Consider the following 12500-nt stretch of genomic DNA (forward strand, 5'->3'; position numbering starts at 1 on the left):
ACCTGTGAAGAAAATGCTTTAGTAAAAACATAAGTGAAAAGCCCCACCTCCATGCAAATAGCATGCAATCCCCACCTTTATGCAAATAAAAAGAGAAAAACACGCCTTTATGCAAATGAGTAATGAAATCCTGCCTTTGAGCAAATAAATAACAAAACCAAACCTATATGCAAATAAGAAAGTAAACCCTGCCTTGCAAATAGCAGGAAAACCCCGCCTTTATGCAAATGAGAAAATAAACCTCGCATTTACGCAAATGCATAATGAAAACCAGACGTAACGCAAACACACGTTTATGCACTTGGGAAACGAAACCCCGCATTTATGTAAATAAACAAAAAGAGCTTTTTTTAATGATTTAAAATAAACACTATTTCTTTTAATTGGAATAAGCGAACAAAGCCTTGCCTTTATGCAAATGAGAGTCAAGAGTTTTATGCAAATATCCTGCAAGGAATAACATGCAAAAGACACGTGCAATAAATTATTAAATAAACAAATAAATAAATATCAAATGGCACTTTTTAGTATAAAAACTTTAAATGATATATTAAACAAATGAAATATGCTAATTTATTCTTTGTTTATTATTTTTTTTATTAAATTAAATCAATAATAATTGTAGCCCGCTTTCATGCGAAGGAAAAGCCAAGATTAGATACAAAAAAGTGAAAAGTTGCTGTGGCTTAAAAAAGAACTCGAATAAAACGAGTAAAAAAAAATGCCTCAAAAGCAAATAAATAACTTCCAATATACATGTAATTTATGACTTAATTTATTATTCAAATCATTTTTTTCTTTTCTTTTATCAATCAATTTCTTTCATTCTTTAATTAAAACATTATGCACACTGTTTAAATCTGATTCCCCCCCCCCCCCCAGATGAACTCCATAACTCATACAGAAACTCATCAGGAGAAAAGATTTGAACGTCAGAACGTCTGTGAAATATTTCACTCAGCGTTTCATTCATAGTTAATACTTAAATAATGAAGTCGATCCCCTCAAATATTTCATCTCATTTCCAAATCATTTCTCCTCTGCGTTATCAAGTCTGACTGTAACCATGACGACCGTCAGACGTGCTACAATCGGGGCCCGTGGCTAAAAAACGAATCGTTTACGATCCCAGGTTAAGTTTTTTTTAAAATTGCTGCGATTCTAAGAGTTAACGATCGTCAATACAGTAACAATAACACGCCCAAATTAGCACGCGTACGACGTGAACATGCTAATGAAAGCGTGTCCTTGTGATAATTGAACACATGAAGACCGAACGCATCAAAAGACGAAACAGGGAAGCTCATAAAGCTCCGCCTCCTGCATCTGAAACAAAATCTAGCCAACAGTACCATTAATCTTTTTGTAGCTTTAGCATCCGCTGCTTAGCGTACGCGACAGAAGGAGCTAACTAGCTGCATGGTTTATTTCCTTCTTACTCTTTTGACTTGCTTTTTTGAGTTGGAACTGCATTGTACGTATTCTTATTGCGTCTCTGTGCAATCGTTACACACACACCGCTAATAAAGAATTAGGGATTATCTTTTAAAGAAAAAAAAAACCAACGTGTGTGTGTGTGTGTGTGTGTGTGTGTGTGTGTGTGTGTGGACTCTCTGCGTTTCGCTAGTCAACTGTGACGAGCGACGTCTTTCGCAAAATTAATTTCCACTCAGACTAACCACCAAATACTGGAAGCTGTAGATAAAACACACACACACACACACACACACACACACACACACACACACACACACACACACACACACACACATACATAGACAAAGTTTGTTTTACCACCCATAAGATTGCTACATGCTTCATTTTAAAGCATCCACATTTAGTCTCCATTTGCTCTTATCGTGAGCTCTTCTGAGATGATGTTCCACTAAATTCTTTTATGGAGATTCCATTCATCCACAAGAGTGTTAGTAATGTCAGGTACTGATGTAGGTGAGGAGGGTTTGAGGAGATCTTCCACTCCAACCCATGTGAATCTTCATGGAGCTGGAACAGGTTTGCTATACAATTGTGTGTTTGTCTCCAACTTTCTTGGTGTCCCAATACTTCTGGGAACACTCTCAGTGTGGCTCTGGGCAGTTATTTGCCTCTTTGAGTCGCTCCCACGTTAAATAATATCGTCTTCCTCTTCCCCCTTTTGCGCTCCGTCGCTCATTAACTCCCATAAAACAAACGAACCTAATGCGCTAATAAATCATGATTTATGAAACAGGCGCACGTTTTACTGCCGTCTTCTGAACCCGACCGAGCAAACAGCAATTACACGAGGGCGTTACGTCGGTTCAGGGTGTAATAGATTCACGGCCCCGTTCCTGCACCGATACAAATGATCTTTCGTGAAGAACAGCAATCAGTGGGATTAGAAATCCGTGGAGGCCGTGAGCGAACGGTGTACGTGCTGGAGGACGGAGCAGGAAGGATGGAAAATTCTCAGTGTTAAACAGTGATGCAGAACACAAGCTACGCCCTGTCCATAACCATGCCCCCTGCCCAACCTGCCCCAAAGCCACGCCCCCTGCCCAACCTGCCCCATAGCTATGCCTTGTCCAACCTGCCCCAAAGCCACGCTCTGTCCAACCTGCCCTATAGCCACGCCCCCTGTCCAACCTGCTCCATAGCCACACCCTGTCCAACCTGCCCCATAGCCACGCCCCTCTCCAACCAGCCCTATAGCCACGCAACCTGCCCCATAGCCACACCCTGTCCAACCTACCCCTTAGCCACACCCCTCCCTTTATATACTTTCATTTTCAATCATTTCTTAAAAGTCACTCATCCGTGTAAGACTTCAGTGTCCGTTCCCTGTTATAATAACCTCCACTCCTCTGGATAGATGTTCCACTAGATTTTGTGGTGATTTCTGTGAGATTTCCTTCAACAAGGGTGGAAGGAAAGTCCGGTTTTCATGTAGGTAAGGAAGTGAGAAGGTCAAGTGTGCAGTCAGGTGAGGTGTCCAAATACTTTTGAAACTAAAAAAAAAAAATCATAACGTTCCGAATATTGGTTCAGGATCAACACAGATAATTTTTTTCTCTTGTAATTGATGAAGAAGTGAAGAACCGGGAGAAAGAGAGACAAAAAAGAGAAAGCAGAAAGAGAGAGATATCGGAAAGTGTAGATGAAAAAAGGAACAGACGTTTATTTATTTTTTATTGGCGAATGGAGAAGCTCTGGGTTTCCGCTGCTCTAGATAAAGACTCAGGGTGAAGGTAGCTCGGTGAACTTACAGTATGTGGTTTGAAGGAACAGTCGGAACGTTTCTTTGTGTGGAGCTTCTTTTTTTTTAAGTGCAGTCACATAATGACCACAGCAGCAGCAGGATCCTCTGCTGACACATCAATAAAACCCAAAGCAACGCTATTAACAATGCCAGCACTTCTGACAGCTCAAGTCTGGGGAAAAAAAAACAACAAAAAAAACACAATGTGGCGCAGCACAACGATCATCATTAAACCCTGGAGCGAGCCTCATGCTAAACACTCCGACTAGCAGTTAGCACGATATTTACTGTGCTTTCAGGATTTATTCTCGGATTTATTTTAAAGCAGAACTAAACTTTCTTGAATTGGGGTTACACTAAGTGGAAGGAGGCGCAATAGATTAGTATTTTGAATAGAAAGTAGTTAGCTAGCTAGTTATTTAGCTACAGTTTTGAATCTTTTAGCTAGCTATTGGGTTAATCAGTCAGTCAGTCACTCAGCTAGTAATGTATTTAATCATTGAATGAGTTAATTAGATAAGTTATTCAACTATAATTTATAATTTACTTAGTTAGCTTAGAGAGTTAGTTAATTAATCAGTCAGTTATTTATCTGGCTAGTAATTGAGTTAGCTATTTAATTAGTAAGCTAGACAGTAATTTAGTTAGTTAGCTTGTTATTTGGCTATAATTTAGTTAATTATCAACGCAGATAGTTATCCAGTTAGTTCCTCACTCGGTCAGTTACTTAGCTAGATAGCTAGTCATTTTCTTAGTTATTTAATTAGTTGATTAGATAGAAATGTAGTTAGTATTTAGTTTTAGAATGTAATTATTTGTTCATTTGTTAATTATTTGGCTTGTTAGTTAGCTGGGTTAATGAACCAGTTAGTCAGTTACTTAGTTAGCTAGTAATTATTTAGTTTAAATTCACAGCATTTGACAGACCCCCTTATCCAGAGCGACTTTATTAAGAAGTAATTTAGTTCTTTTTAGTTAGTTAGTTAGTTAGTTAGTTAGTTAGTTAGTTAGCTATTATTTAGTTAGTTGTTTGCTTATCTAGCTAGCTAGTTTGTTTGTTAATCAGTTAGTCAGTTAATTACTTTATGTATACTTTATGCAGTTATGTATTTAACTAGTTAATTAGATAGTAATTTAGTTAGCTAGTAAGTTAGATTGGTGACTCCAGACTTAGTATTTATATCAGAAGATCATTCGTACAAATGACCATTGCTGCACATTTTCCCTGGTTATTTAAAACATCTTCTTGTAGCTAAACACCTGAAATTGAAAGTGGAGAAAACGAATGAGAGGATCCTCTCAAACAGTCGAATCTTTTTGTTTAACTTCTGATAAATAATAATCATTTCATCACCTACAATCACATGCATTACCTTCAACACACACGTTCTAGTTTATTTTAACACTGAACTCTGTGCTGTTTGTGTTCTGATTGGTCCTTTTTTCTACATAAAGCATATATTATCTTCGTCAGCTATTTACTGTGGTTTAGAGTGAAAGACGAACTAAAAAGGCTGGATTGGGAAAATAATCAGGTTCAGGATGAATTTAGAGACTTTGATTTATCACCACTTTCTCACCCAGTCGTGGGATTCATTCACCTCCATTTATTTATTTATTTTTTTTTAGCACTTTGTTTAATTTGCTGTAATTTATTGGTCTGCGCTTTGAGTTTTCGGGAGAAAATAATTCTTCGATTTTTTTTCTGGCAAAGATACAGGATACCTCATGATGAAAGGACTGGTTATGAAAATTTGGAGGCTGTTTAAAACAGCTAAGTGGTGGGTCTGCATGGCATAAAAGGATTTTGAACCGATATCATTTAAAAAAGCTTTTTTTTTGGCCCATTTTTTCGTTACTCCTCAAACTGATGGAACGCAGTGAAGCCACAGCAACTAAACATTCTGTCGCTGCAAATTAGATTCAGATTAGATTTTATATATATATATTTTTTTTATTAATTTTTTTACTTTTGCACTGCATTAAACAAAGTTGAGAAATGCTTTGATTTGAAATTTATTGAATGTAAATGATGACAAAATGTTGCATTTCGCGATTAATATGAATTGTTAGAATGATCATAAAAAGCTTTGAGCAGGGTTTTTGGTCTTGGTGTTTTATTAAGATTTTATAGATAAAAGTTAAAAGAAATTCAAACTTTGTGCACTCAGGGAGATCAAAAACATATGATTATAATAAATACAATTCTAACATTTTTGGAGAAAAGTTGCAACTAAAACCATGATGAACAGTTGCATGATGTTTGACGATACCAAGCGAAATCAACATTCTGCTCAAGAAAGTATGATTCCACCTCGGTCTTTGGCATTTTGCGCATAAAGGTTACCGAGATGATGTGAGCAATAAATATTCGGTAATTGAATTGAACCGAGGATCGAGAATCGGCTGCTCTGCTCCTCAGTCAGACTGCGTGGGCAGGAGGGAGGTTAAAGCGACACGGAAACATCTGTAGTCCTGGTGCTTGCAACAGTTTGCATTTGCTGCGTCTCTACAACGCCGGCTATGTGTCCGAGATGCGCATGAGGTAAAAAGGATGAGAGAACAGATGGGATTTTGCCTGCGTTTTCTCAGAGCTCCTGAGCTCGTGATTCGACACTGTTTTGTGCCGCTGATAGAAAGGCGACAGAGGGCAGCTTCAGAGATTGGAAATGAAACTGGCACAGGTGCTTTCTCTCTATATGAAGACTTATAACCTCCTGTTCACGATGAAATACCAGACTGAAACATTCGGAAAGATTCGTAGACTTCAAATCATCTTTTAGCTCCGTGAAAAGATTTGCAGACACCTGAGCATCACATTTGAATCTGGAATTGTTACCACCAAATTAGGCAAGTAGTATAAAATTTAATTCTGTTCCAATTTCCATTCACTGGATCTAAGAAACCCCAATCCGGTTCCAGCTCCTGTTCACAAACTGTGCTTCATGAAGATCCTGAGGTATATAAGGATTCCTAATATCAGCCCCACTGCTGAACCCATTAATGCTCATGTGGGTGAATCAAATCTTCATAGACACACTCCAAAACCTAATGTAGAAGAATGAAACCTATCACACCTAAGCCAAAATTTATCTGTAATGAAATGTTCACCAGGTATGTAAGATCTAAAGTTAGGGGTCCACAATCCCTTCACAATATAGTGTATTACAGAGAGATATTTGTGAGTAGCAAGATCCAAATTGGAAAATAAAGTGTTGCCTACTAGTCATTTTTGTTTGATTGTATTCCTCTGTATTTGTAAGGTAAAGGAATTTGTCTGACCCACCCAATCTTAAAAACACCGAGGACCCAAGGGCAAAGTCTCACCATGAAATTTAGTTTTTTTTCATTGTCTTGCTTCCCATGAGCTTTTGCCATTCTGGGTTCATACAGTATTTGATTCTAGAGAGATATTAGCACAAGGCTATCCACAGACCATTTTGGAGAAAAAACATTTCTTTTTGGATTGCCATAGATCCTGTGTATCTCTGCAGGAGCTTGCTGCTCAAGGACAGACAATTCCACCCTTGCTGTTTCTTGCATAAACAAGAGCGTCCAGTTGTAGCAAAAATCTACTAGTGGTTGTTCTCTGAATTTTATAGCGAAGAGTAAGAACTTTTCAGTTTAGAAGATTTTTCTTTTAAGGATTCCACTTGACTATTTTGGCTTCTCTTTCTTTCCTGATGGAGATATATTGCTCAGGAGAAGTCAGTTCATTGAGAGCTATACATGTATAACACTTTCACATAGGATCAACTTTAAACTTACTACTGGATCATTCTCTCTCATAAGTGACATTTTAGGTTGGTTCTCAACACCAGTCTTTAGCAAAAATGTCATACTTTTTTCTCTCCAGCACACCTAGTTTTTACCACAGAAATTGTGCAGGATTGGGTAACCTTCTCAGGAAGTTTAATTAGATCAAAACAGAGCACCGAAGGGTGCCGGTAGGTGGGAAGTGCTTAAGAAACTGTTGGTCATCAGTTGGTGGCTACCAGATTTCTTTTTATCTCTTTCAGAGTCCAAGTATTAAATATTTTAACATGTAGTGCTCCCAGTTAGTTTCTTGTAATCCAGGTCTGAATTTAATCTACGGTCATCTCTGATCCTGCTGATATCATATAATACTAGACTGGAACTTTATGTGGGGAATGTATTTCAAGAAACACAAACATTTCTGTTCATGACAGATTGAACATGACATCGTCTCTTTGCTAACGTCATTAAAAAGCCGGAAATCAACAATATCAGCTTGCCATTATCAGCTCAACAGAATTATTCAGACAGCAGAAACTCGACACCACCATCACCTGACAACAACTTGACAGCATCACTTTAACCCGACAACACCAATTCACCTCATTCAATCCTACAGCATCACTTCAGCACCATCACCTCAACAGCGCCACTACAACAGCCTAAACCTTATTCACTCCTACAGCATCAATCCTTCAACCTTAACCTCATTCCCTCCCACAGCATAACTCCATCAACCTTAACCTCATTCACTCCTACAGCTTCACTTCAGCACCATCACCTCAACAGTGCCACTACAACAGCCTAAACCTCATTCAATCCTACAGCATCACTCCATCAACCTCAACCTCATTCCCCCCCTACAGCATCACTCCATCAACCTTAACCTCATTCACTCCTACAGCTTCACTTTAGCACCATCACCTTAACAGCGCCACTACAACAGCCTAAACCTCATTCAATCCTACAGCATCACTCCATCAACCTCAACCTCATTCCCTCCTACAGCATCACTCCATCAAACTTAACCTCATTCAATCCTACAGCATCACTTCAGCACCATCACCTAAACAGCTCCACTTCAACAACCTGAACCTCATTCACTCCTACAACATCACTTCAGCACCATTACCTGACTTTCTTTGTCTGGGGAAACATATGTTTGGCAAAAAAAAAAAATGCTGGCCTCGGGATACACTCCCTATTCAATTCCTCAGCTGCCTTCGTCAGCGTTTCTGCATTTTTTAAATATCTTTCTAAAAAAGAAAGTAAACAATGCTGAAGAAACCATGGCAGCCCCTCACGAATCCCAACCATGCAGCGCTTATCAATGACCAGAAACCTCCCGGAACCCAGATCGCTTGTTGAAGCGTTGCTCTGGGCTTTCTTTCTGGATGCTGGTATGCAACAACCCTATATTACACGGCCCGTGTCGGCGAGCTAAGCTGTTAGTAGTTTTCATAGCTGAACAATACCATTCATTTTCCTTGAGGTAATAGGTCTGGCTATTCAATGCGTCAGTCAATCACACTTTCAGCGCTGCTCGCTTTAAATAAGTGCCCATTAGAAACACTTATGGCTTTGCTTGATTCAGACCCCCTTCCCTACACGTACCCCCTCCCCCGTCATATAGGTGAAAAGGATAATAACTGGTAAGACGCTAGCGCTAGTGTATAATCTGCTGTGTCATGCATCTTTATTTGTTTAGGAAAGTGAGTGCGTGCTCGAGTGGAAGGCGATAATTCGAGGGGGGGGGGGGGGGGGGGGGCGAAAGCGGTACGCCGCTAACCGCCGGAAGTTCACAATGCATGCTGATTGGAATTCAATTTGTCACGTTCAGAAGGCAGAGCTTTTGAAATGGCGCTTGTTGGCAGATTGTTGACAACCCGAGACTGCGGGCAATTAGAAGCGTTTGCCTGAAGATTGCAGGCTTCTCGATGTACGTTCGATGACGCGCCGTCTCTCTGACAAACGAGGGGAAAAGAGCGCCGCAGGTATTTGATTACCGCTGTTTATACGTCTGTACGTGAGCGTATGCGCGTCTTCGAGACTGCCCAGCGGGTTTTTGGAAGACGCCGAGACGAGCGAACATGCTCATGCTGGGAAGAAAGTAAATCCACGTTTGGCACATTTCTCATTTGGCTCCACGGCTGTGATTAGCCTCAGCACATTGCTACACGGGCCCTCGCTGCTTGTGGGTGTAAACACTATTTGTTTTGACGTCTTGGGGGGTCAACGAGGATGCTTGCTTTTTTTGTTCCCATGTGCACACACACATATAAACACACACACACATTTTTTTTGACCTCATAAACAGTTTTTGACCCTTTTCAAAAACAAAGAGGATTGGCCTAGTCTTGGTTAAATTATAAGTGTTTCACTGCAAAGGCATTGAACCCCAGCCACCGCATTATCCCCCCATCCTGAAACCACCCCCCTGACCATCCCCCACGCGAAAAACGTTCCACAAAGGCCAGAGCAATTTACTTGACTCAAAAATATGTCACATTCCCCGAATTCTCTGAAGGTTCAGATCACAGTCCTGGGCTTTATCAGCCCTAATCCTATTAAATAACTTCACAAAAAATGGAATACTCAGAAATGTCATGGACTCGGGAGCTAAGCAAGGCGTCAGGGGACCAACGCTTGCGTCGTCATCACATCTCCGAGATGCTCCTTTTCTTGTGACGCGCCCATTCGATATTTAACGTCCGCATTCGTCATCATATCAACCCGTGCTTTTGTGCTATCTCCAGAAAAATCGTTGAAACAGATGAGCAGGTAAAAAAAAAAACAGCCAGCATTCACGACACGGCAGAGCTCCTTTACCTCCTCCATCAGCGAAAAGAAGAGGAAGGTTGGGATGGATCACAATTGAGTCTTTCGGCGATAGAAAAAAAAAGTGAGTGACAGAATACACCTTGTGATGAATATTTCAGAAGGCTCCAGCAGTGGAGGGGATTGTCGGCACTCCAAGATGCTGCCGCAGTTCAGAATGAGGACATACATTAATATATGAGGCGCCGAGCTCGGAGCGTGGTTTGTTTGTTCGGAAGGATGGATAAACGGATAGAAAGATGGATGGATATATGAGCAGTGTAGCAATGCTGTTTGAAGAGCAGCTCAACCTTGATGTTGTTCCTCATAATCAATGGCTGATATATTATTCACAAATAAATAATTCTAATAAATGTATTTTTGAATTTGTATTTATTTATTAATGGTTACACTTATCGTCCTGGAAAGAAGTGCAGACCTTTGCGCTGGATCTTCATCTTCAGGAAGAGGGCGAAGTCTGCAGGAGCCGAGGCGAGCGTGGTGGGGGCGGAAACGAGATCACGTGGAACGTTCTCCGAGGACCGACATATTCGGGGTTCGAGCTCATTCCTGATGTCGTCTCGTCGTCTTCCGCAGAATTTCACGTTTGCTCTTGATGAACTCCCAGACGTGGGAACGCACGTGGGTCAGAACAGCACCAGCGACACCATTAGTCTCGCAACTTTTTTTTTTAAGTCCATGGTTTTTGACAAAAATGATGCAAAACATTTGGAAAGATATTAATCACCTTGATATTTCTATCTGAATGTCCGATTAGTTTTTTCCAATATATTCATTATTTCCAATTTGTTCATACTGGATCTCAAGGTTTTCTCACAAGGTCTCCTATTCTATCTCAGGAGCGTTTATTTCTTTTTTTGCTCATTAGTAATCTAGATCTGATTGATTTACTTTATAAGTGCTGCTCTACCACTCTAACTCACTATACACTTTAATATATATTGAATTGTACATGTACACAGAATTTAAAGGAAGCAATATGACGGGCGCAGTTTTTTGAGAATGTTATGAGAAAACTACGTATGAGTGTATGATGATTTTCACGTCCGACAGCCGTGATACTCCGCAAGCCAGTTACACCGGGTGTTAAAGTAGAGTTCAATCTGTGATGCATATATTAGAGATTTCTTTTTGCAAGCCCATTCTCAGGATGCGAACCGTGTGCAAGCCGTTAATGACAGAGGCTTATTAAAGCACACGCTTGCAACAGCGAGAATGTGTGTGTGTGTGTGTGTGTGTGTGTGTGTGTGAGACAGAGAAACTTTAATGCATATTCAACCACAAAGCCATAGTCTGCAATTAGCAGCGGTAGCTGGAGTTTGCTCGGATCACGAGGCCGCCTCGACGCCGATATCAGGAATGGCGGGAAAAAAAACACATCAAACGGTGCAGGCGGTGGGGTGTTTATTTATTTTGAAGTGCAAATGAAAATAGATGAAAAGTCTCTGCACTCGGCGCCGGCTTCCCAAAACTGGGAGAGATTCGTTATTTTTTTTTTTAATGGATAAAAAACCGGCTGCAGAGAAAGTTTTTTTCAGCGGTGTCGCGACACATGCGATGGAAAACGACCCGGCGTGCGATCGGCATCATGATAAAGAGCGGCCTCCTGGGGACTTTTCTTTCACGCCAAGCCATTTGACTCGGACATCAGACCCGATTTTTTGAGCAGGGTGAATCGTTGGCCGACGGCGTGGAGGTGTTTGGCGGGTTGAGCCTGGGCGGGTCCTAATGCCTCCGTTTGCACTTTATCATCATTAAGGGCTTCGACCAGACAGCCTCCATTCATATTGTTTAACCGTTGGCAATAACGTGTGTGTGTGTGTGATTTTTGAATTTTTTTTTTCCACACTTTTCATTTGTGTATGTAAGAGAGAGAGAGAGAGAGAGAGAGAGAGAGAGAGAGAGAGAGAGAGAGAGAGAGAGAGAGAAAGAGTGTGCTGGCTTATCTCAGTCTGAAATCGCAGAATAGGCAATCGCTTAAGAGGTCTGGAGCGTTTTTTGCCAGCCTCATTAATTCGGCTGAACGCTCGGCTTCATTTTTATTCTCTCCCCCGCCCGAATATCAGATCAGCGTTAAGCTCGACTCAGGGGAGAGGAAAAGGGTAAGAGCGCTGAGTGATGTTTGCCGTTTCTTTGCCCAATTGATCAACGCTGTCTGGTGGTCTGGGAGAGCCGAATGAAGCTTCGTGGATGGTTGAAAGCCTCAGCACACCACTTATCATAAGGTGGCTGTGTTTGTGTGTGTGTGTGTGTGTGTGTGTGTGTGTGTGTGTGTGTAGGAACTGTAATGATGTTTTGCCTTTTTTTTATTATTGCATTTTGTAAAATGTTCTTAAACACACACACACACACACCCACACACAGTTGTGTAACACAACCGGGGTGATCACACACACAAGCTGCGGATGAAGTTTTGTTTTCTGTTTTCAGCAGTTTTTTGGGAAGCGTTTGAGCACGACCAGTGTTCATTAAAATCTCCGTGTTATTGATGTAAGAAATAGCATGCGGATGGATCGAGATCACGGTTCGTGCTCCAACACAAAACGTTCAAAATTGCACACATTTCTCAGTCCGGCCTGTCGTCAGGTAGAAACATTAACACGGCTAAACAACGCTATGCTAATCTTCGGGCAAAGCAGTTAGAAAGTGTGTGTTTGCACATCGCTGT

General features: G+C 40.8%; 2 protein-coding genes across 2 annotated transcripts in view; one reads left to right on the forward strand and one right to left on the reverse strand.

Annotated features, from left to right (window-relative positions):
- LOC310730257 (T-cell surface glycoprotein CD3 gamma chain) overlaps nucleotides 1-12500 on the forward strand; it is a 383983-nt gene that overhangs the window by 294479 nt on the left and 77004 nt on the right. The gene's annotated exons all lie outside the window — the stretch shown is intronic.
- Nucleotides 1-12500, reverse strand: part of lsamp (limbic system associated membrane protein) — a 530554-nt gene that overhangs the window by 186468 nt on the left and 331586 nt on the right. The gene's annotated exons all lie outside the window — the stretch shown is intronic.

The sequence above is a fragment of the Silurus aristotelis genome, assembly GCF_946808225.1.
Source record: "Silurus aristotelis genome assembly, chromosome: 8".
In the NCBI taxonomy this organism is placed as follows: Eukaryota; Metazoa; Chordata; class Actinopteri; order Siluriformes; family Siluridae; genus Silurus; species Silurus aristotelis.